Here is a 20,449-nt window from a genome sequence, read left to right as displayed (position 1 = left end):
TCTTTCTTTTGAAAATTATCTCCTTTCATTGTAAAAATGCAAGACAAAACCTTTTATCAACGATCACTTATTGCTTAACCGCATTTTCTGTTGGAGACACAGCTTAATTCTTTAAATCAGGCTATGCTAGGATATTAAACCCTCCTACATATCCTGCCAAAGAAATCTCACAATCTCATTTCTAATCCGTTAGACCTGTTTACTGCACTTGTACGTATCATTCAGAAATATGAACAAGCCATGGCCATAGACTCTAATAAGAGGACCCATTGCTCAAGGAAATCAAAGAATAAAAATCAAGTTCTGATTTCACTACTTCGTCCATCCACAGCATAGGCAGGTAAGGAAACAACCTGGCAACACTTTTACATGTTGTCCGTCGCTGAGGCTAATATGCACCTTGACCTATAGATGAATAAAATCTATATAAACATAAAATCCATATATACACTGGTATCCGAGTCTAGACAAGTTAAACCCGCCACACTCTTTTGAGAAAGAATGCAACTTTAGGATAAGACCCACTGGCAAATGATAGCTGTTTCTGAGGTTATCCTGAAAAGCAGCTGCACAGAGCACAGGGAGGAAGACACCTTTTTTTTAATGGTAAATACTGCCCCTTACATACGCAGTTCCAGCCTTTGTTGGCAAATTCTGAGTACAAAAGGATTTAACCCCCCCAAACAAACAAACTAACAAAAAGCCAAATCACAGTCCCTATGCTGCCAGATAGGAGCTACCCCAGTGCAATGTGTAAGAAAGATAATGCAATTAACATTTTACACCCCTCAAACAAGACTGCAACGTTCAGATGATCAGCCCACAGCTTCACAGCCCCAATTGATTTCAACTGGGCTCTGCTTTCCTTCCAAGAGAACTATGCAAACAGCTTCTTAACATTTAGCGTGTTATCCTGATGAGTCACCAAAGCTAAGCACTAATGAGGATTATTTTTTTCAAATCAAGGTGTCACGAATTTGGTCCTTCTCAAAATCCCTGCTAAACACAACCCATCCTGACCATTTCCCCCCATCCCCGGAACAATGTGTCTTTCTTCCCCCTCGAAATCTGCCCTTACAACCGCAGGCGAGGGTCATTTTTCTCACTTAGCGAGGAGCAACACGAAAAGTGTTTCCTTTACCTTGGCTCCCGAGGCTGGTCCGAGACGAGTGGCTTTCCTCCTCCCTCCGAGCCGCTGTGTGCAGGCGAGCTCCGGCGCAGCACGCCCAGCCCAGCCCAGCCCAGCCCAGCCCCGCAGTAGTAGGAGCTGCCCACGGCGCGGCAGCCGCTGTGTGTATGTGTAGCAGCGGCTCCTGCAGCCCAGGGACTAGTCCCCACCCAGCTTTGTCTTCAGTCATCGGTCTTTCTACAGGAAGCAGCGCATCTCCCACTTCCTCCTCTTGCTAGCTGTGAGCCGCTTACTTCTTTCCCTCTCCTTCCATTTCAGGGCTCACGGGAGCCCTTTCCTCTTCTCTTGGGCTACCGACACCAGTGTGACTACAATCCCCTTTTCCCCTTTGTTCCAAGACCCTTTGGGGCCGTCTGTTCCTTCCTTCCCCTTATTCCCTCATTCTCTCGGCCCCCTTCCCCATAGAGTCGGCTTTCTCAGCCTGAACTTGGTCTGTTGTTGCTGCTGCTGCTGTTGTTTCGGGGGGGTCCACAGCCCCTGGCCAGGTTCTGCCCCTGAGATCCAGCGCCAGCCTCCACGGCACCTCCTGATTTACTGTGGTCCCTTATCAAGGCAGCGAGCTGGGAGCCTGCAGCTTCTTGCTGCAGCATTTTTCTCTGTGGCCAACATTCCCAATGCTTCATTTCTCCAAGGTTCCACTACCACTGAGATCTTGCTTAACCCACGTGCTCAGAAAAGAATGTCCCTGATAAGTATTCTTGGGGGACATAGGAGCTAAACCAAGTCCTGCAATGCTACCCATGGCCTAATAGTGAAGACATATTCCCTGAAAGATTCTCAGTGGTGGAGAGGAGCAAGGTAGAGCTGAACACTGGATCTTCTCACCCCAGAAACAGAGCCCCCTTCCCCTCCACCCCACGCTAGCAGGGCTAAAAGAACCCTGGTCATCCTCTTGTCCTTTCCCTTCACTTTAGGAGGTGGTGCAGTGTTAGGAATAAGGGTAGAGACTGCAGGCCAATCTGCCCACCAGTATTTGAGTCCAAGCGGTCATTACTGATTCATGAACTTGGGCAAATTAACTTCTCCATGCCTCGATTTCCTCATCTGCAAAATGGAGGTGATTATAGTCATACCCCATAGCAGAAATCTGAGGATTAAATGAAATGGTGCACAAAATGATAATAATCATTCCTGAAAGATAGGATTCGTTCAATACATATTAGCTCCTATTATTTTTAGAGGACATGGACGCTCAGAGACGGTGAGTGACTTTGGCAGTCAGCAGCCAAACCAGGACCAGTACTTGGTTTCCCGATTCCCCACAGTAGGATATTCACCACTAAACCTCAGTGCTCTTGGGACTCTGAATTTATTCAGCCTGTGAGTCATTCTTCCCCACTATGAACACAAGGTGCTTTGGGGAAGCTACAGATTAAACCCAGGCTGAGGGTGGGGCTCGGGGGAATCCTTCTAGTCCAGGCAACACCATTAAGAAACCTCTCCTCGGGCTTCCCTGGTGGCGCAGTGGTTGCGCGTCCGCCTGCCGATGCAGGGGACCCAGGTTCATGCCCCGCTCCGGGAAGATCCCACATGCCGCGGAGCGGCTGGGCCCGTGAGCCATGGCCGCTGAGCCTGCGCATCCGGAGCCTGTGCTCCGCAACGGGAGAGACCACAGCAGTGAGAGGCCCGCGTACCGCAAAAAAAAAAAAAAAAAAAACCTCTCCTCAACAATCAGTGCCTGGAAAGCTAATCTTTCTGGGCAACAGTTAATTCCCAGCTCTATTTTGTAATCCAGCCTTGCCTTACCCCTCCAGCAAGTAAACTAACAAGAAATGTTGGAAACCTAAGGTGGATGCAGGATAACTCTATCATCAGGGAAGTCACCAGGTGAGCCTTCCTAACCCACCTTGAGGACTACATCACATTAGCCTGGAAGGTACAGAATTTAATTTCTATGAAATGTTCTGAGACAGTCCCCGGGATACTCTTTGTTTCGATTTGATGTTCCATAAACAGAGTTTGCTTATTTCTTCCTAGAAATCTTTTATCTAAAAGGACCCTGGGGGCTTCCCTGGTGGCGCAGTGGTTAAGAATCCGCCTGCCAGTGCAGGGGACATGGGTTCGAGCCCTGGCCCAGGAAGATCCCACATGCCGCGGAGCAACTAAGCCCGTGAGCCACAACTACTGAGTCTGCGCTCTAGAGCCCGCGAGCCACAACTACCGAGCCCGCGTGCCACAACTACCGAGCCCGTGTGCCACAACTACTGAAGTCTGCGCGCCTAGAGCCCGTGCTCCGCAACACGAGAAGCCACCACGATGAGAAGCCTGTGCACCGTAACCAAGAGTAACCCCCGCTCGCCACAGCCCACGCGCAGCAAAGAAGACCCAATGCAGACAGAAATAAATAAATAAAATAAATTTTTTTTAAAAAAGGACCCTGATGTTAACTCACTAACATCAAAAAATTACAAAGTGGATTGATTCAAGATTTAAAATGAGGAACTACTTTTGAACCACCAGTAAATAGAATTGTAGTAGTCATGCAAGAGGATTGGATAACATTCCCACAACCTCCTACAACCCAATGAAGATCAGACATGGATACCTCCAAATCAGGAATCTTGGTGCCAAAGGTTACTGGAAGCTTTTAAATGAAAATTTAAATATATATGATATCAAGTCTTAGAAAAATGAGAAGCACAATTATGAATGGTTGGAAAGATTTTGGAAACAAATCTTTGGTTAATTTTAAACCAGTGGCAGATTCTGGCATGAACTCTGGATTCCAATGGGTCCTTTCTGTTGTTTAAATCCTCTCTCCCTCCCTTCTCTCTCCCTCAACCATCAGAGAGTGGCTGGTACTTATCTTTATGTCTACATAGGGAAATCTCTTTCAGACACCAAAATCTCTAGGAATTTGGCCTGCTGCCTTCTGATCTGTTCTTCCATCTCTGGCCCTTATAAAACTCTCAGTAGGTTAACCTGCCCATTGCCGGGAAGTGTCAACCAACCTCTCTTCAAAGCTAAAAGCTAGATTGTAAGATCTTTCTCTTCTTGTCATTAACCTCATTGCTTTCAACTGATTCTAATAGCTTCTTTTTCGGGAGAGAAAAGAAAAATGTGGATGTGTAGATTGGCCAAGAGAGAAGATTAATCCAGTTCAGAGCTCTTAACACAAGCATGGTAAGTGTGCATACTGAGACTACAAAGTGTCCATTTCTTAGGAGATATAATTACATCTCACCATGAACCGTTCATGCCATCAGTAACTAAACATGAGCCTGTACATAAACCAGAAGCCTGTAAAATGCTTCAACAGTCATCAGTGGCCCTGTTTGTAGGCATTGATACCTGTACTTCTTACATCTACCTGGCAGAGGAGGTCGATGGTAGTAGAGAGGCCATGATTTTGGTCTGTTATCTCTCCTGCATTATTGAGCATTCTAGCTGGATGTTCCTTGGAGTTCTTTGATATCAACAGTCCCCAAACTATACATATTGACTTATCCAAAGCTTGTTCTCCTTTCTGTATTCTCCATTTTATTGAGTGAGGAATACAACAAACCAGTTGCCTAGAGCAGGAATATAAGAATAATATCAGAATCATCTGTCTTTGTTACCCCATGTCTGATTTAATGTTCCTCATCCTTCATACCCACCATGAAATTATCTCTTCCACCAAACTCTTCCTCTCTATTACTGTGGCCATGGTCTTATTCCAACAATACTTTTGTTTTCCCTATATAACTGTAATACTTTCTACTTTGTCCTCCTACCTCAGTCTCTCTTCTAAGCCATGCCCACTAGAAGTCCACCTCTAAAATGAAGAGGTGAGCAAGTCACTGCCCTGCTATAATTTTTCAGAATCTCCCTTCCTCATTGCTTGCAGGATTCAAGTCTTAATTCCTTTGCATGGCATACAAGGCCTTCTGTAACACCACCCACCTACATCCTAAACTTCTTAGCTAACCTGTTGCAACCCTCCATCCACCCGTTCTAGGGTGGATGAAGGTGGGCCTTCATGGTTTCTCCTGGGTCCATGCTCTTTTCTCCTCTGCATCTTGGCATATGCTCTTCCTTTTGCCAGAAATGCCCTATTCTTTCCTCCATTTTTCTGCTGGTGACCCCCACTTATCCCTTCAGACTCAGCTTCTCTCAAAAACCTCCCCTGACCATGCAAACAGAGGCAGGTCTTCCTTGCCCCATGAGTACACAGTGCCTTGCCTCTGTCTCCATAGAGGCACTAACTGCAGTGTTTTAACAAGTTGTTAATATGTCCACCTCACTTATCAGTATCAGCCCTTAAGCCTAGGGCCAGGTTCCATTCATCTTTACTTGTCACATAGCAGGCGCTTAACAGAAGTTTGTGTAATAAAAAAGCATCATTGGCAGAAATTCCCAAACTGCTGTTGTTTTCCTTTGGGTGCCTGGGGAAGGGAAAAAAAGGAAGCTTCTGATATGAGAAGTTGGTCATGGGGTAAGGAACAATGATCCCTCTATTTCTTTTTTCAAATCGTCTGCAGAAAGCCATGGTACATACATACCAAATTCTGAATATTTGTTCTCTAGGTAACCCTAAACAATCCTGGGGCAACTCCTGCTTTCATTTCTGCACTGAACTGCTTATAAAGAAGCACAGTCTGGCAACAAAAAGTTATTTAGAAAATAAATTTTTAAAAGAAACAGAAAAAAAACAAAAAGGAAGAAAGCTATTCTTTACTTGCATTTCCAGATGCAGGGAGACTTCAAGTACACTAATTTATAAGCCAGAAACTAATTTATAAGCCAGAGACTAATTAATAAGCCAGAAACCCTTTTCACATTCCCTCCTGAATTCTCAGGTTTTTGCCACCTCACAGCTGTCCCAGAGCCTCTCATGCCAAATCCCCAGACTCTTCCTCTAATCTTGTTAAATACTGTTCCTTCCTCTGTCCTCCCAGCTTGCCTTGCTCAGCTATTTCTTTACTGTTTTGATTGACTTGCCTGCTCTGGCTAAGCCCTCCCTACTTTTCCGCCCACGTCTCAGTATGGAGTATGGGTCTCTCTCTCCCCTTCCTTATTCTACTGTCTCCGGAAGGAGCCAGCAACCAACCAGCACTGCGGCTCCTTGAGGGCATGTGTGGGCTGCGCTGGAGACGGAATGGTGAAATGAGAATAAGAAGGTGAATTTCGTATATTAATAAATCCTGTCCACTCATATGCATGAATGAAACATTTAATGGCTTGCTTAATTGTTGTGCCAAATAGTCACCAAGAATAAATAAATGGAGGCTTTCCTAGTGGCACAGTGGTTAAGAATCCACCTGCCAATGTAGGGGACATGGGTTCGAGCCCTGGTCCGGGAAGATCCCACATGCCGCGGAGCAACTAAGCCCGTGCGCCACAACTACCGAGCCTGCAAGCCACAACTACTGAGCCCGTGTGCCACAACTACTGAGCCTGCGCTCTAGATCCCGCATGCCACGACTACTGAAGCCCACGTGCCACAGCTACTGAAGCCCACGTGCCTAGAGCCCATGCTCTGCAACAAGAGAAGCCACCGCAATGAAAAGCCCGTGCACCGCCACGAAGAGCAGCCCCCACTCACCGCAACTAGAGAAAGCCCATGCAGTAACAAAGACCCAACGCAGCCAAAAATAAAATAAATTTAATAAATTTTAAAATAAAGGAATAAATAAATGAATCATTGAGCTGGTATCTTATCACAGAAAATCCAGAATTCCAGGCATTTCTTGGATCAACTAAAAGGAATGGAAGTCTCTCTAAAGACTTCTTTTGAAAAAGAGGCATAGTCATGATCTAATCTCTGTGTCAGCACTATCATTCCCTCCCCCGAGACATCTGAGCCTACCCCCAGCTGTTAGGGAGCCAAGGAGACTGAATGATATTTGGTTTAAAGAGAGTCAGGGGTCAGGGTGGGTAGAACTAATCTTTCCTGAGAGAGAGAGAGAGAGAGAGAGAGCGCACCGCTGACCCTCACAAATGGGAAATGTCAGTCTCTGCTGCATAGCCCAGCACAAAAGTTAATAGGACAAGGGGTTTGCCAAGCCACGTCCACCTCTTCTTCCAGAGAAGCATGAGTTCTCCTTTCCCTTTGCCCTGGGCAGGGCTAACTAGGGGGCTAACTGGATAGTGGGAAGTTCCCCAGATTCTTCCCTCACATTGCCTGAAATGTCACCACGATTGAACTCATTTGGGTTGTTAACCCAAGTGTATATATGTTTGTATTACATACATAAAGCCCTGGGGAGGTTGCCAATGATCAATGAGTTCAAGAAATTTGCTTTCCTAACAAATACAAGAGTTGATGGGAAGGGAAGGAGGGAGGATGTGGGCTCAGAGACAAAGGGTAGATGGAAGCCGAGGGTTGCTGGAGGAGGGCTAATCATGAAGCGGGAGGTCTTGCCGAAGAGACGCCGGGTATGGAGGGACACAGAAAGGACGCACACAGGAGCTGGGGAAGGCAGTCGAATCAGAGCTGGAGACAGGCAAGAAAGAGCCATAGAGGCCTGGCTGTGGATCCAAACAGCTGTGCACAGGGAGGGTTTGGCCAGCTTAAGTAGGGACAAAGGCCAGACACTGCCTGAGTGGACACTGCCTGCTTCATGTCTGAAGTTCTGGTCTTCCCAGAAAATGTTTCAAACCCTCCACCAGTGGAAGGTAGGGCTGGACTGTCCACTAGGGTAATGAAAGAGTTTAAACCAAGTGCATTCTTACCATAAAAACAAAGAGCAATTCTGCAAAATACAACTTGTCCCCTCTAAAAAGTCTCCGAAGATGCATACAGAAAAGCAGGGACAACAGGAAACAAGAAACAAGATCAAGAAGAGGGAGTCAGCAATGAAGTTTGGCAGAGGTTAGAGAACATTGTACACAAGCAAAGCCTGGGAAAAACAATCCTTTGAAAAGAATGTCAGAATTAAAGGGTACGAATCAGTGAGATTAACATCACAGGAGTAAATCATTTTGAAGTGTCTTGAAAGAAAAGCTATACGATAATAACTCCAGTAATTTGCAGGCAAGGCAGAAAGGCAAGATTTGATTTTCTCTGCCAAATACGTTGCCAGAAAGGATGATCTATTTTGATGGTAAATAAGGTGGCAAAAGGCTGGGCAATAAAAGATGTTTGGGGACCTTCTGTCACCGTGTCTTTGGTGATTTCCCTACTGTAAAGAATATTCATAGGTTTGCTTATGACCTTGATCTCTCCAGCTCCAGTTTTCTCATAAGTCTTATGTTTCTCGCTTTGGATTTTCCTGTGATAGAATTTCAGAAACAGAACCATAGGAGCTGGAGAGGGAATTGTGATGTTGAGTGTTGGGTGGTGAATCTGTCTCTACTCCCAAGTCTGCTGGAGTCTAACTAGACTGAGTGCTGTCTGAGGGCAGGGCTGTGTCTCTGGTCTCTATATGCTGTGTGTGCTCAGTACATGTTTGTTAACTTTAGGGGAATCTGAACCATTAGGTCCCGTGGAAGAAAGTTATGAGTACTACTGACCACTTTGAAGATACAAGAGCATACATTTTACAAAATTTTAAGAGAAGGAGCAAACAAACCACCAAGGCTGCTTAAAATATGACCCAAAATGTTTTAGGAATCAGAAAATGAGAAGAGAAGGAAAATGTGCTATTGATGCTGAAACAGGAAAGACCCTGAAATGCCAACCAAGTAAGAATATTAAACTGAGAGGCAAAATCTGTTATTTACTTAGATGGTAATGAAGGCCCAGTATATGTAGAAAGCTCTTGTGAACGTTTGTCAGTTGATGGTTCTCCTCACAATCTGTAAACTTGGAAAGTGCGTTTTCAGTAATGTGAAACATCTGCTATAACTTCCCATGAAATGTTACAAAAATGATTCAAGTTACTTTTGTAAGAAGTTAGTCAATATTCCTTAAGTATTACTTGTATGATTACACAGGGTAATTTCAGCAGAGAAGATTTGCTGGTGTATAGTAAATGTGAAAATCTCAAATGACTGATTTGGCGAACGTGAAAATCTCAAATGACTGATTTGGCAAACGTCGTCAATAAATAAGATTTCTTAGCGAATTACTACTTTTACTTGTACAGTTTTCTCAAAGGAAATGGCTGGGTTAGTTGTTACCCCTGCTCCTCCACAAATCACCTATAGCTTATCCTGATTATAGCTCTTATCACACTGTATTGTCCTTGTGTGTTTCCCTTTCTCCATCCTCTACCACCTGTGGAATTCTAGAACACATAGGTCATGTCCTACTCAATGCTGTATCTCTGGTACAGTGTGCAGTGCACAGCACATAGTAGGTGTGCAATAAATATTTGTTGCATATATGAATGAAAGCAAAAGCATTTCAAGTGAGGTACAGAGATTAATTTTAGGAGGAAGATTATAAGCCAAACATCTGTAGATTTATTTATAATTAAAAACAATTACATCTTACAGTATCACGTTAGGAAGCAAGTCTGTCATTAGTTATACATTGTCATTAATGGCTTTGTTTTCAAATGAAAAGAGTGGGTTACTTGCTCAAGACCAGTGATTGTCACTGATTCTTTCCCAGCTCAAAATACTGAAATTCACCCAGACCACAGCCAAGCCATTTATTTGCTATTAAATATTAACAGATATTCCCCCTAACTTCCCACCACCAAATTTTTGCATCTATAAAGTAGAGTTACACTAGCTGAAAACTGACAGCATAAATATGACTAAAAAAAAATCCCTTTAAACACACTTGGTGCTCTGATATAAGCATGGGAAACTACATGACCTGAATCCTTACTTAAGGATTACATACATCAATGGTTTTATACCTGAAGAAGGTGGCAACAATAACCTCAAATAATGCAGTCAAGAGGGAAAAAAGTTGTACTTGCCCATAACTGAGAGGACACCACTAGAGAAAAATGAGATTTCAAGGAAGAAACTAAAGTGTTCAGAATGACTGGATTTGCTTAATCGTTAGCGAGACAGACTCCCATTTTATTCTGGAATAATAGTCTAGGGAAATTCTTCAAAGCCCCGCCACTTACAACAATCATCAGATGGGAAAATAAAAACACCTTTCTACCCCTAAATTTCTAGGAAGATAACTGTGTGCTTATCTTGATTAGCCAGGGTCTTGATGGTGCCTGATACATAGTAAGCACTCACTAAATCTTTGTTAAATGAATGAATGAACTTTACAAGAATTACTCATTATTCACATTTATAATACATGAAAACGATGACGGTTATGAAGTAGCACCACATTCTAACCAACTGAGCTGACGGCCAGGATTAGGTTCGTATTAACAAAAGATAAAAGCTGCTGGCTCTGGTATGGATGGTGAAACTAGGTGTACCACATTACAAAAAGCAGTTACAATGAACGCTTCTGTGCAGATGTTGTGTGGAATGATAGGCATGCACACGGGGCATCAAGTCATGTCGTCTCACTACTTTGACAACCAGCTTGTCTCCTCCACTCCGAGGGAAGCTGCTTCATAACATAAGGGATCAGTTTCTCCCACTTCGTATCTGGAAAGGTGTTAATGATGGAGGAGAAAAAGCATCCTCCACCCACTCTAGATTTGGGTACAGATGTTCCTGGGGCTGCCTTCTTCTTCTCATGGTCAGTCAATAGGGAGAACATCATGAACGTGGGCTCCACGAGCAATGTTCTCTGCTTGCAATCTGTTCTCTTCTGACCCTCAGTAACCAGAGGTCAGCAATCTCTTTAGCCTCACAGGTGCCACAGAAGTCCCCACAGGTGCCCTTGGCAGGTTTTAGGAAAAAAACAGAAGAGGGGAAATAAGGGGGAAGATTAAGAGGGAAGGGTTCATTTTTCCCATGAGAGCCATTTTCTTAAGTAAGACCTCTGGGGACTTCCCTGGTGGTGCAGTGGTTAAGAATCCGCCTGCCAATGCAGGTTCGAGCCCTGGTTGGGGAAGATCCCACATGCGGCGGAGCAACTAAAGTACTCGCAGACCTCTGGGGACTTCCCTGGTGGTGCAGTGGTTAAGAATCCGCCTGCCAATGCAGGTTCGAGCCCTGGTTGGGGAAGATCCCACATGCGGCGGAGCAACTAAGCCCACGTGCCAGAACTACTGAGCCTGCGCTCTACAACCTGCGAGCCACAACTACTGAGCCCGCGTGCCACAACTACTGAAGCCCGCATACTTAGAGCCTGTGCTCCGCAACAAGAGAGGCCACCATAGTGAGAAGCCTGCGCACTGCAGCAAAGAGTAGCCCCCACTCACCACAACAAGAGAAAGCCCGCGCACAGCGGCAAAGACCCAACACAGCCAAAAATAAATAAATTAAATAAATAAATTTATAAAAAATAAATAAGACCTCTGAAAACAGAACTCAACTGAGAGCCAAATAAACAAGAGGCAATGTAACTTACTTTATTTTAAGAGGATAAAAATGAGAACTTGACCTTAAAATGAAGGGAAAAATACCACCACCACCAGATGAAGAGGAAGAAAAGACCAAGAGGCAACTGTGTTGCTTGTAAAACTCCCAGAGGCAAATTCTAATTCACTGAATAGTAGTATTCTTTTGGGGGCAAAATAAACTTTCAGTTTAAAAAAGTGGGGATGTCACTGGAATTGGTCATTTAAAAGCATTTACTTTTTATCTAAAATTGGGTATAATTTATACATTCAGCTACACAATTATTTATTGGAAGCTTATTAGGTGCCAGCAGAAAACAAAATAGTTGAAGTCTCTTATCTGAAGGAGTTTATATGATGGTAGGGGAATCAAAAATCAAATAGTTAACAAATAGATACTTGTTATGTTAAGTAGCATTAAGTCTTGAGAAGAAAAATAAAGGGGAACAGAGTGGCATACAATATTTTAAGTAGGATGGTCAGGAAGGCTACTGGTTACTCCCTGATTTCCACCTTTTGCCCACTCTTTTCAATTAATTCTCCACCCTCTTTGGTTTGCTCTGGGCCTGATGGCATCTCCAAGATGGCCTCCAATTATTCTTGGCCCCTGCTATTCACAGCTTGTGTGGTCTCATCCCCTAGATGGATCTATATGACTAGTAGAATGCATCCGAGGTGACAGTGTGTGATTTCCAAGGCTGGTTCGTAAAAGACCCTATAGCTTCCACCTGGGGTCTTGGATCACTCACTCTGGGGGGAAGCTGGGTACCATGTTGTATGGACACTCACGTAGCCCTGTGGAGGCCCACCTGAGGGCAGGACTTTTGGCCTCCTACCAAAAACCAGCAACAGCTTGCCAACCATGTTAAGTGAGCCACCTTGGAAATGAATCTTCCACCCCTTCAAAAAACTGACATCTTGACTGCTATCTCATGTGAAACCTGGGGCCGGAAACATCAAGATAAGCTGCTTCCGAATTCCTGACCCACAGAAACTGTAAGAGATAATAAATGTTTATTGTTTCAAGCCGCTGTGTTTTGGGGTAACTTGTGATGCAACAATAGAGAAAGTGTACAGTACTCAACTGCCTTGGACTCGGGTTTCCAGCTGTGTTTGGCCAACACACCAAAAGTGAGGTCAGTGTGTTTATTCCTACACATTCTGCTCTGGCCCTGGTTTTCTCCCCGCAGTTGCCACAGTTCCCTCTGGGCAGCCCCATGGGTCTCCAGGACAGCAGCTTTCTTAGCGCCTCTGCAACGCTACTTCTTCCTTTTACCCCTTCAAGCCTAGACGTGGCATCAAATCTTGCTGTTGGTTTCCTCAACCGTGCACACACCTCTGTAACAAGTCCCTTCATTCTTGTAAGAAATGTGTGTCTTCTATTTCCTACCAAGACTCAGGCTGATACAAAGACCTCCTTGTAGGAGCCAACATTTGGAGACTTGAAGGAAGTGATGTCAGGAAGAACATTCCCACAAGTGCAAAGACCCTGGGATGAGGGAATGCTTGATGTATTCAAAGAACAGCAAGGAGGTCAGCATGGGTAGAGTAGAATGCATGAACAGGAAAGTGAAGGGGAGAGGCAGTCAGGGGCCATGTCAGGCAGCATTCTGTGGGTCATGGTTGTGTTCTGAGTGTTAGGTACAGCTGTGGGTGGGTGGAGAGTGGTCTGAACAGGGGCGTGGCATGATCTGACTTGCATTATGAGACCAGGATGTAGGTAAATATAATAGAAACTCAGAGACCAGTCAGGAGACTCTTTTAGAATTTACAAAGATAAGGAGGCTTGGGTATGATGAATAAAGGTTGTGAGAAGAGATTGAATTCAGGATATATTTTGAAACCAGACCTGTAAGAATTTGCTGCTAAATTGAATGTGGGAGAAGGAAGAGTAAGGAAGACTCTAAAGTGAATGATGAAGGCTGGAGCTATTTATTGAGATGAACACAAGGGAGAGTGAGTGTGAGAGTGTGTGAGTGTGTGTGTGTGTGTGTGTGTGTGTGTGTGTGTGTGTGTGTGTGTGTGATTGAATTCAGGATATATTTTGAAACCAGACCTGTAAGAATTTGCTGCTAAATTGAATGTGGGAGAAGGAAGAGTAAGGAAGACTCTAAAGTGAATGATGAAGGCTGGAGCTATTTATTGAGATGAACACAAGGGAGAGTGAGTGTGAGAGTGTGAGAGTGTGTGAGTGTGTGTGTGTGTGTGTGTGTGTGTGTGTGTGTGTGTGTGTAGTGGGGGAGGGGCAATTTGGAGGAAGGAGGGATGGAAATCAAGAGTTTGCTCATTTCATCTTCAAAAGAGGAAAATAGTAACATTCTTCTGTTAAAAAAAAAAAAGGAAAATGAGAGATTTTCTTCCTCACTTTGCAAAGAAAAGGATCTACATTCATAGAGTAACATTCTTATCTCCTGGCCTATTAGGATATTGCCCTTAGAAGACTTTTAAGATCAAGTAGTGCATTCTCAACTTTAGTTAAAAATGTGATTGGTTATAGGTCATTTCTGGCTCCCAAAGATCAGACTAGATAAATATAGGAACCAAGTCTGTTCCTGGACTCCAGGGCCCCTGTTGTCTACTATAAAACATAATCTGCCTATTGATTAAGGATTCTAATTATCACGCTTGTAAAAGATAACCTTATTGGTTAACCTCACATGACTTTTTTTAAAAAATTTGAAATATGACGACCTTCAGCTCCAGAAGCAGATGTGGCAGGAAACGACTTAACAGACACTTCCGTTTTTCTTGGGACAGCACCTCCTGCCCCACTTCCTCAGTTTGGGGCTCCTTTTACCATAAAAGCAGAGCTGTGTTTCCCACCCACACCGAGATACTCACTGTGCTGCACAACATTGGTTACCTGCTTTTACTTTGCAGACCTGAAGCTTTAAAGAGAAGCTTGGGCAAATCAGTGTGGAGCTGGTGCTCACAGACCTCCCTCTACAGATTTTCTAGGCGACCAGGTCAGCACCCTGAGCTCTGAGGCGAGAAGGCAGCGTCCTTGGCCTCCTTGTGATGTCTGCCTCACCCACACCCTCCTATCAGGATGTTTTGTGATGCCAGAACACAGCTGTCTTGATGCCAAAAAGTATTTTTTTGTTGTTGTTGTTGTGTTCATAATGACCTCTGTCTAAAAATTCTGTAGGCTTCCAGGAAGGGACACAGCCGACTGTGATCAAATGCACTTCTCCTCCCTGCCCGCCTCTGGTTACCATGGCAACTGTGAATGACTGATTTCCTGGTTGCCATGTAAATGCAATGGGATCCCAGCCACTGCACCACACAAAGACGTCAGTAAGAATAGTGAGAAAACAAAAATCATATCTAAAAAGACAAAGGATTTCATCTCAAGCCTTTCTCTCACACAAAGTAGAGGAAAGGAACCAATTGTAATGAGAAATGGTGCTCTTCCTGAGGTAGGAGCGTGTCTCTCCCTCATTGGAGGGAAGACCGGAAAAAAAAAAAGGGGAAATCCCTCATTTGTTGCCCAAGGAGTTGGCACGGTGACAGGAAGACAGATGCCATTCTCAGGTGCTAGAACCCTTCAGTAATCAGCCTGAATCCCACTGCGAGGAAATCTGAAATATTTAACTGGGGTGGAAGAATTAAGTTAGATTGAAAACAAAACAGAAAAAACAGGTTTCATGGACATTTTTTAGAACTACTCTTATTTGTATAGTTTCATAATTTTAAAATTAAGATTCTAAATGCTCTAATTTATATTTGCTGGATTAATTTTTATTTCTATCTAGTAACTTTGGAGAAATACAAAATACAGTTAATTTTTCTCTCTCTTTTTTAATTTGTAACACCCTGATAAAACCACATTCCAAAAACTGATTAATCCAGATTTCTATGGTTTTCATAGCCTGGGTGTTATCTGTGTTTAGTAATATCTATAAAGAGCACTAGCATATTAAAAAACACATAAAATATATTTTATACAAAAACTAAAATTGTCTACAAAACTAAAATTGTTGATAACTTACTTCCTTGACTTTTATCATATCTTAGATTCAAATGGTTTAAAAATTAATCTGTTGTTCCTTTTAAAAAAATTTTTTTCTGCTTTTGACAAATGCTTCATATAAAGGTTTAAAAACCTAATCAGGCAGAATTTTCATGGGTTTGCTGAACATACACAGAGAGCTACTGGTGCTTTACTATTAGTTTTCGGCAGCTGAATCATTGAAATCATTTTTTTTTCTATTTTTAGCCATAAAAAAGCATGAAATCATTTCTGAATGCCTATCTTTCCGAAGGTTAGAGCTGCAATGAGCTGAAGCATGCCATGTTTTACAGATGCCAGAGAAGTAACACCGAGGGGGTTCCGGGGTACAAAGCAGACGGATCCAGGCCCGGTAACTGCCATTTCTTAATACTCTTTCTGGCATTCAACTCTGCCTCATCACAATAGCCAGTATGTTCCAAACTGGGTCAATAGGTGTCACACAGGTTTAAAAGTTGGGGCAGGAAATTCAGAGCACAAATAATTTTGTAAAATCTTAGGTTCAGTAATGTTAAACAGGTTCATTTATTGCAGAACTTCTCAGAGCTTTTGATATGCCAATATTGATGGTGACTCTGGAGAAAATAAATAGAATATAGAATAGAATAGGAGGGGGCTCTAGAGAATATGATGTTTCCCAAATGTATTTGACCACTGAGCCATGTCTTCACAGAACACCTCTGAGTTCTTCAGAGCATACTTTGAGAAATGCTGGGCCTAATTTCTCTAACTGTAATTTAAGGATATATGGATTTTTAGGATTTAAAATTACAAGATTTAAAAAAGTGATTGGCTCCATATGATTATCTAATATAGCCTGTAGCCAGATTCCTAAGAGAGCAAAGAGAAAGAAAAAGAAAAAAAAAAGAATTGAAAAAGGATCTACAATAAATTAGGTGACCTTCAGAATATTTACTTTAAACTTGAGCAGAAGAGCACATATTTTCCTTTTCAAGATTTTATTGTAGCTTCCATAGGTCTAACAGGTGAAATTCTCTAACAATAAACCCCACAAGAGCTCCCAATTGTTTCACCAAATTTGTGTCAAAAGATAAAGCGGAATGGACCTCAGAGGGATGTGAGTGATACCTCTAGGGATGGGGAGTGGAGCTGGGGATGGGGGGACAGCGGGGTCAGCTGGAAGCTGCTGTTGATTCACCTGGGAAGGAACTGCCAATGCTTAGGGTACCTTTTGGGGACTCAGACCTCTTCAGTGGGATTTTTGGGCTTCCATCTGACCACACCGACTCTTTATACAATGATTCCCACCCACCAGCTGTGAGAAACAACGGAGTTGCCCGCAACCTCACCACGGAAGCTAAGTGACAAAGGGAACCTTTTCCTGCTTTCCCTCACTCTGATACTTTATGTAAAAGCGGGACTGTGTCAGAGAGCAGATGCGCTCCCTGCCCTGGTCCAGCCTGCCCAGGGGAGATGGAGAAGTGACTGAAGGATTATAGGATAGAATGAAGTATCATTAAGGGAGCTTGCTGCCCAGAGGAAAGGAGAGCCGGCTGCAACAAGGTAGTAGAAGCCATCTGAGAGATAAAACAGATCCATGTTTGTACCTCACCAACTTGAGTGTCTTCAGACTGGCTGAGTAGCTGGGACAGCCTTGTAAACACTGTTGGAACACTGATGGGGGAACCCCGAAAGAGGAAGCATAGGGAGGAGTCGGATTTCTTTTGCCTGGGTTTCCCAGAGAGTCTTTAGAACAGATGTAGCAATGGAGACGGTGCTGAGGGCTGAGGTACCTGCCTGTTCAGAGGCGTGAGGGTGGGACCGAGCCATGAGGGTTTGGTATCTGGGAGCAGATGGCCGGGGGGTGCTGGTGAACTCCACTGTGGATTGCAGCAGTGGGCTGGGGTCGGTTTGGGAAGTACACTCAAGACATTTCAACCACTCTGGGAAAAGGAGGAAGCATAGACGAGTCTGGTCAGAGGACTGATATGATCAGGTTAGAATTTTGGTAAAACCATCCTGTGACAGTGCGGGGCAGGATTTGAAAAGGGGTAGCGTGGAAGGCTAGAGTAGACACACAACACGTTTGAGTGGTTTCCATAGCACTAAATGGTCAAGTGTCTAGTAACGTCTGGGAGGAGATAAGAGGGAGAGAAGGGCAAGAAAGAGGAGGTGGGGAGAACTCTCAAGTACTCTCAGGGGTAAACAACCAGAGTAGATGGATGGGCCTTCATCTATCCCTTCAACAATTATTTGTTTGCGTTAATATAAAAGCAACATCTCTTCTCTCTCTTTGCCCTGAAGACCTTCCCTATGATTTGTGGAAAGAATTGTGTTGATTAGCAGCACCTGATATAGTTCAGCTAATTATAACTTACTTGGGTTGTTGCGCTCTTCTGCTTTATAATAACATGGGTGGGCCTTTTACTGTAATATCTCAGTTTGCTACTTCAGTGGCACCAAGATTAGCAGCAGAGATCTCCAGAGGAAGAGGAATTTTTTTTTTCTGTCTTCAATTCTGGCAAATACCTGTGCTCTGTGAAAAAGGGTCACACGTGGGCCACGCCTCTGGCAACACAGGCCAAACTGCCATCTTGTTAAATTAATTTTGGACCCTGAACAGGTCCATGACTCTTCTGGTGGGAACTCAGGAAACGCCACTCCTGTGCTGGGATGGTGAGGGGCCGGTTTCTCAGCATTTTGTTTAGGTGCACAGTGCCCCAGGGGTTGCTGCCAGAAAAAAACCTGCCCGCCAATCACAGGGTCAGTTACTGACTTTGACAGCGCTAGAGGATGTAGAGAGAAGAAACACAACTGCTCTGGTGAAGACTGAGCAAGATGTTTGCTCTCTTACCATCTCTACAAAAATAACGCATATTAAAATCAGATTTTTAGAAAACCTGAAGACTTCAACTCCAGACCAAAAACTGTAATTGTACCTTCTTTTGTGAGCCCCTATGTCTAGACTAGATATTATCAATACAACTGTCTCATATCTGAATAAGCTTTTAGTGTCCTGGCTCTGAAGAGGAGAGTTTTTTGTTTTTTGTTTTTTACAGGGACCTCAATTTCATTACTGTTTAGGTCAGAAGAGGGCAAATAAGCATGACATCATAGATTAGACAAAAAAGGAGGGCTTTTAGGCAATGGGAAAATAACATACAGTGGAATAAAAATTTCCTTAAGCAGAATGTTCAGAAATCAGCATGTTTCCCTTGATGGGAGCTTCTGGGTGCTATGTGTGAAGAGTTCATGTTCAACATCATTCTTAAATATATTTGTCGCTATTTCATGTATAGTCTACTAGAAATAATCTACTCTTTTTTTCGTGACAGAATTTGAATGATCTGGGGCCTGTCACTGAGACCACTGCTGTCCTTGTACTGCCCTGAAGAAAAGCATTTCACCAAATGTGTCCCTAGCTCTGCATGCTGGAAGGTGTGTCTGTTTTTCACAATCATTTCCTAATTCCTGTAGAATGATTTTCTCATTTGCCTCTCACTTCTTCCTATTCTTTTCCTTCCATGGGTTTTAATGTTTTGCTTGCTCCTTGTATTTCCTTTGAATAGTTCGGTTGAAATATTATCATGGTCTCTGAAGCCAGATTACCCAGGTTCAAATCCAGGCTCCACTGCTTATAAGCTGTGCCTCAGTGTTCTCATCTGTAAAATAGGGATAATAGTGCCTTCCTTATAGGAACCTTGTGAGAATTATATGAATTAGTATAGAACTTTGAGGGGCTCTTTCCTGGTGGAGCCTCTTAACATGGGGTTCCCAGACCTGGGCAAATGTCAGAATTCCCTGGGGAAATAGTTTAAAGTATAGATTCCTGGGCCCACTGCCACTGATTCCAGTTTAGTCCGTCTGGAGAGGGGCCTGCCACAGCTGATTCATACGCTGACATTTAAGAACCACTACTTAATTACAATTTTGGCTCCTGTGGTGCTGTCCTGGTCCTTCCCTCCTTTTCTCTTGAGCGTCCCCCATCTCATACTGTCTCCCATGGCAAATCTCCGATTTTGTAGAGTTTGGTTGATTTGCCCACCAGTGGTGACCCTCTAGAGCAGGGGTCCCCAACCCCTGGGCCACGGACCGGTACCAGTCTATGGCCTGTTAGGAACCGTGCTGCACAGCAGGAGGTGAGCGGCGGGTGAGTGAGTGAAGCTTCATCCATATTTACAGCCGCCCATCGCTCGCATTACCGCCTGAGCTCCGCGTCCTGTCAGATCAGCAGTGGCATTAGATTCTCATAGGAGTGTGAACCCTACTGTGAGCTGCGCATGTGAGGGACCTAGGTTGTGCACTCGTTATGAGAATCTAATGCCTGATGATCTCAGATGAAGCTGAGGTGGTGATGCGAGCGCTGGGGAGCGGCTGCAAATACAGATTATCATTAGCAGAGAGATTTGACTGCACAGAGACCATAATAAATCAATTGCTTGCAGACACATATCAAAGCCCTATCAGCGAGTGGCAAGTGACAACAAGCTCAGGGCTCCCACTGATTCTGCATTATAGTGAGTTGTATAATTATTTCATTATATATTACAAGGTAATAATAATAGAAATAAAGTGCAATAAAGGTAATGCGCTTGAATCATCCCGAAACCATCCCCTGTCTGTGGAAAAATTGTCTTCCACAAAACCGGTCCCTGGTGCCAAAAAGGTTGGGGACCGCTGCTCTAGAGAACCACCCATCTTCTTACTTCTTAAACTGGTTTCATATTATACATTTGTGATTCCTCCTCCCAGTCTGTCTGTGACCTCTAGGGGAAAAAAAAATGATACATGAGGGCTCCAATTAATCTACATTTGCTGCGGTGGGAGGTGATATGTTGTAGGAGTCATACACGTGTGTGACTGAACCTGGTCTCGGGGCTCCAAATACTGCAGTATGGGAAAATCCTCAGGGACTTGTTTATATAATGTAACTTCTAGAGACGAAAAGGAGGTCTCACTTCTAGCTATAAGCATAGGAGTTGTGCT

The 20,449-nt window shown here is 43.8% G+C and overlaps 1 protein-coding gene across 3 annotated transcripts in view; it reads right to left on the bottom strand.

The window, feature by feature from the left end:
- Positions 1-20,449, bottom strand: part of GNG2 (G protein subunit gamma 2) — a 218,494-nt gene that overhangs the window by 134,539 nt on the left and 63,506 nt on the right. Inside the window, exon 1 of one of the 3 annotated variants that reach the window (XM_024118332.1) lies at positions 1,142-1,350. The exons of 1 other annotated variant lie outside the window; for it this stretch is intronic. The gene's annotated coding sequence lies outside the window, so the exon portion shown is untranslated. Of the gene's footprint in view, positions 1-1,141; positions 1,351-20,449 lie in introns of those variants that run through there. One more of the 3 variants, XM_055088430.1, reaches the window with a different exon arrangement.

The sequence above is a fragment of the Physeter macrocephalus genome, chromosome 11 (genome assembly GCF_002837175.3).
Source record: "Physeter macrocephalus isolate SW-GA chromosome 11, ASM283717v5, whole genome shotgun sequence".
Lineage (NCBI taxonomy): Eukaryota > Metazoa > Chordata > Mammalia > Artiodactyla > Physeteridae > Physeter > Physeter macrocephalus.
This window is presented reverse-complemented; position numbering and strand designations above follow the sequence as displayed.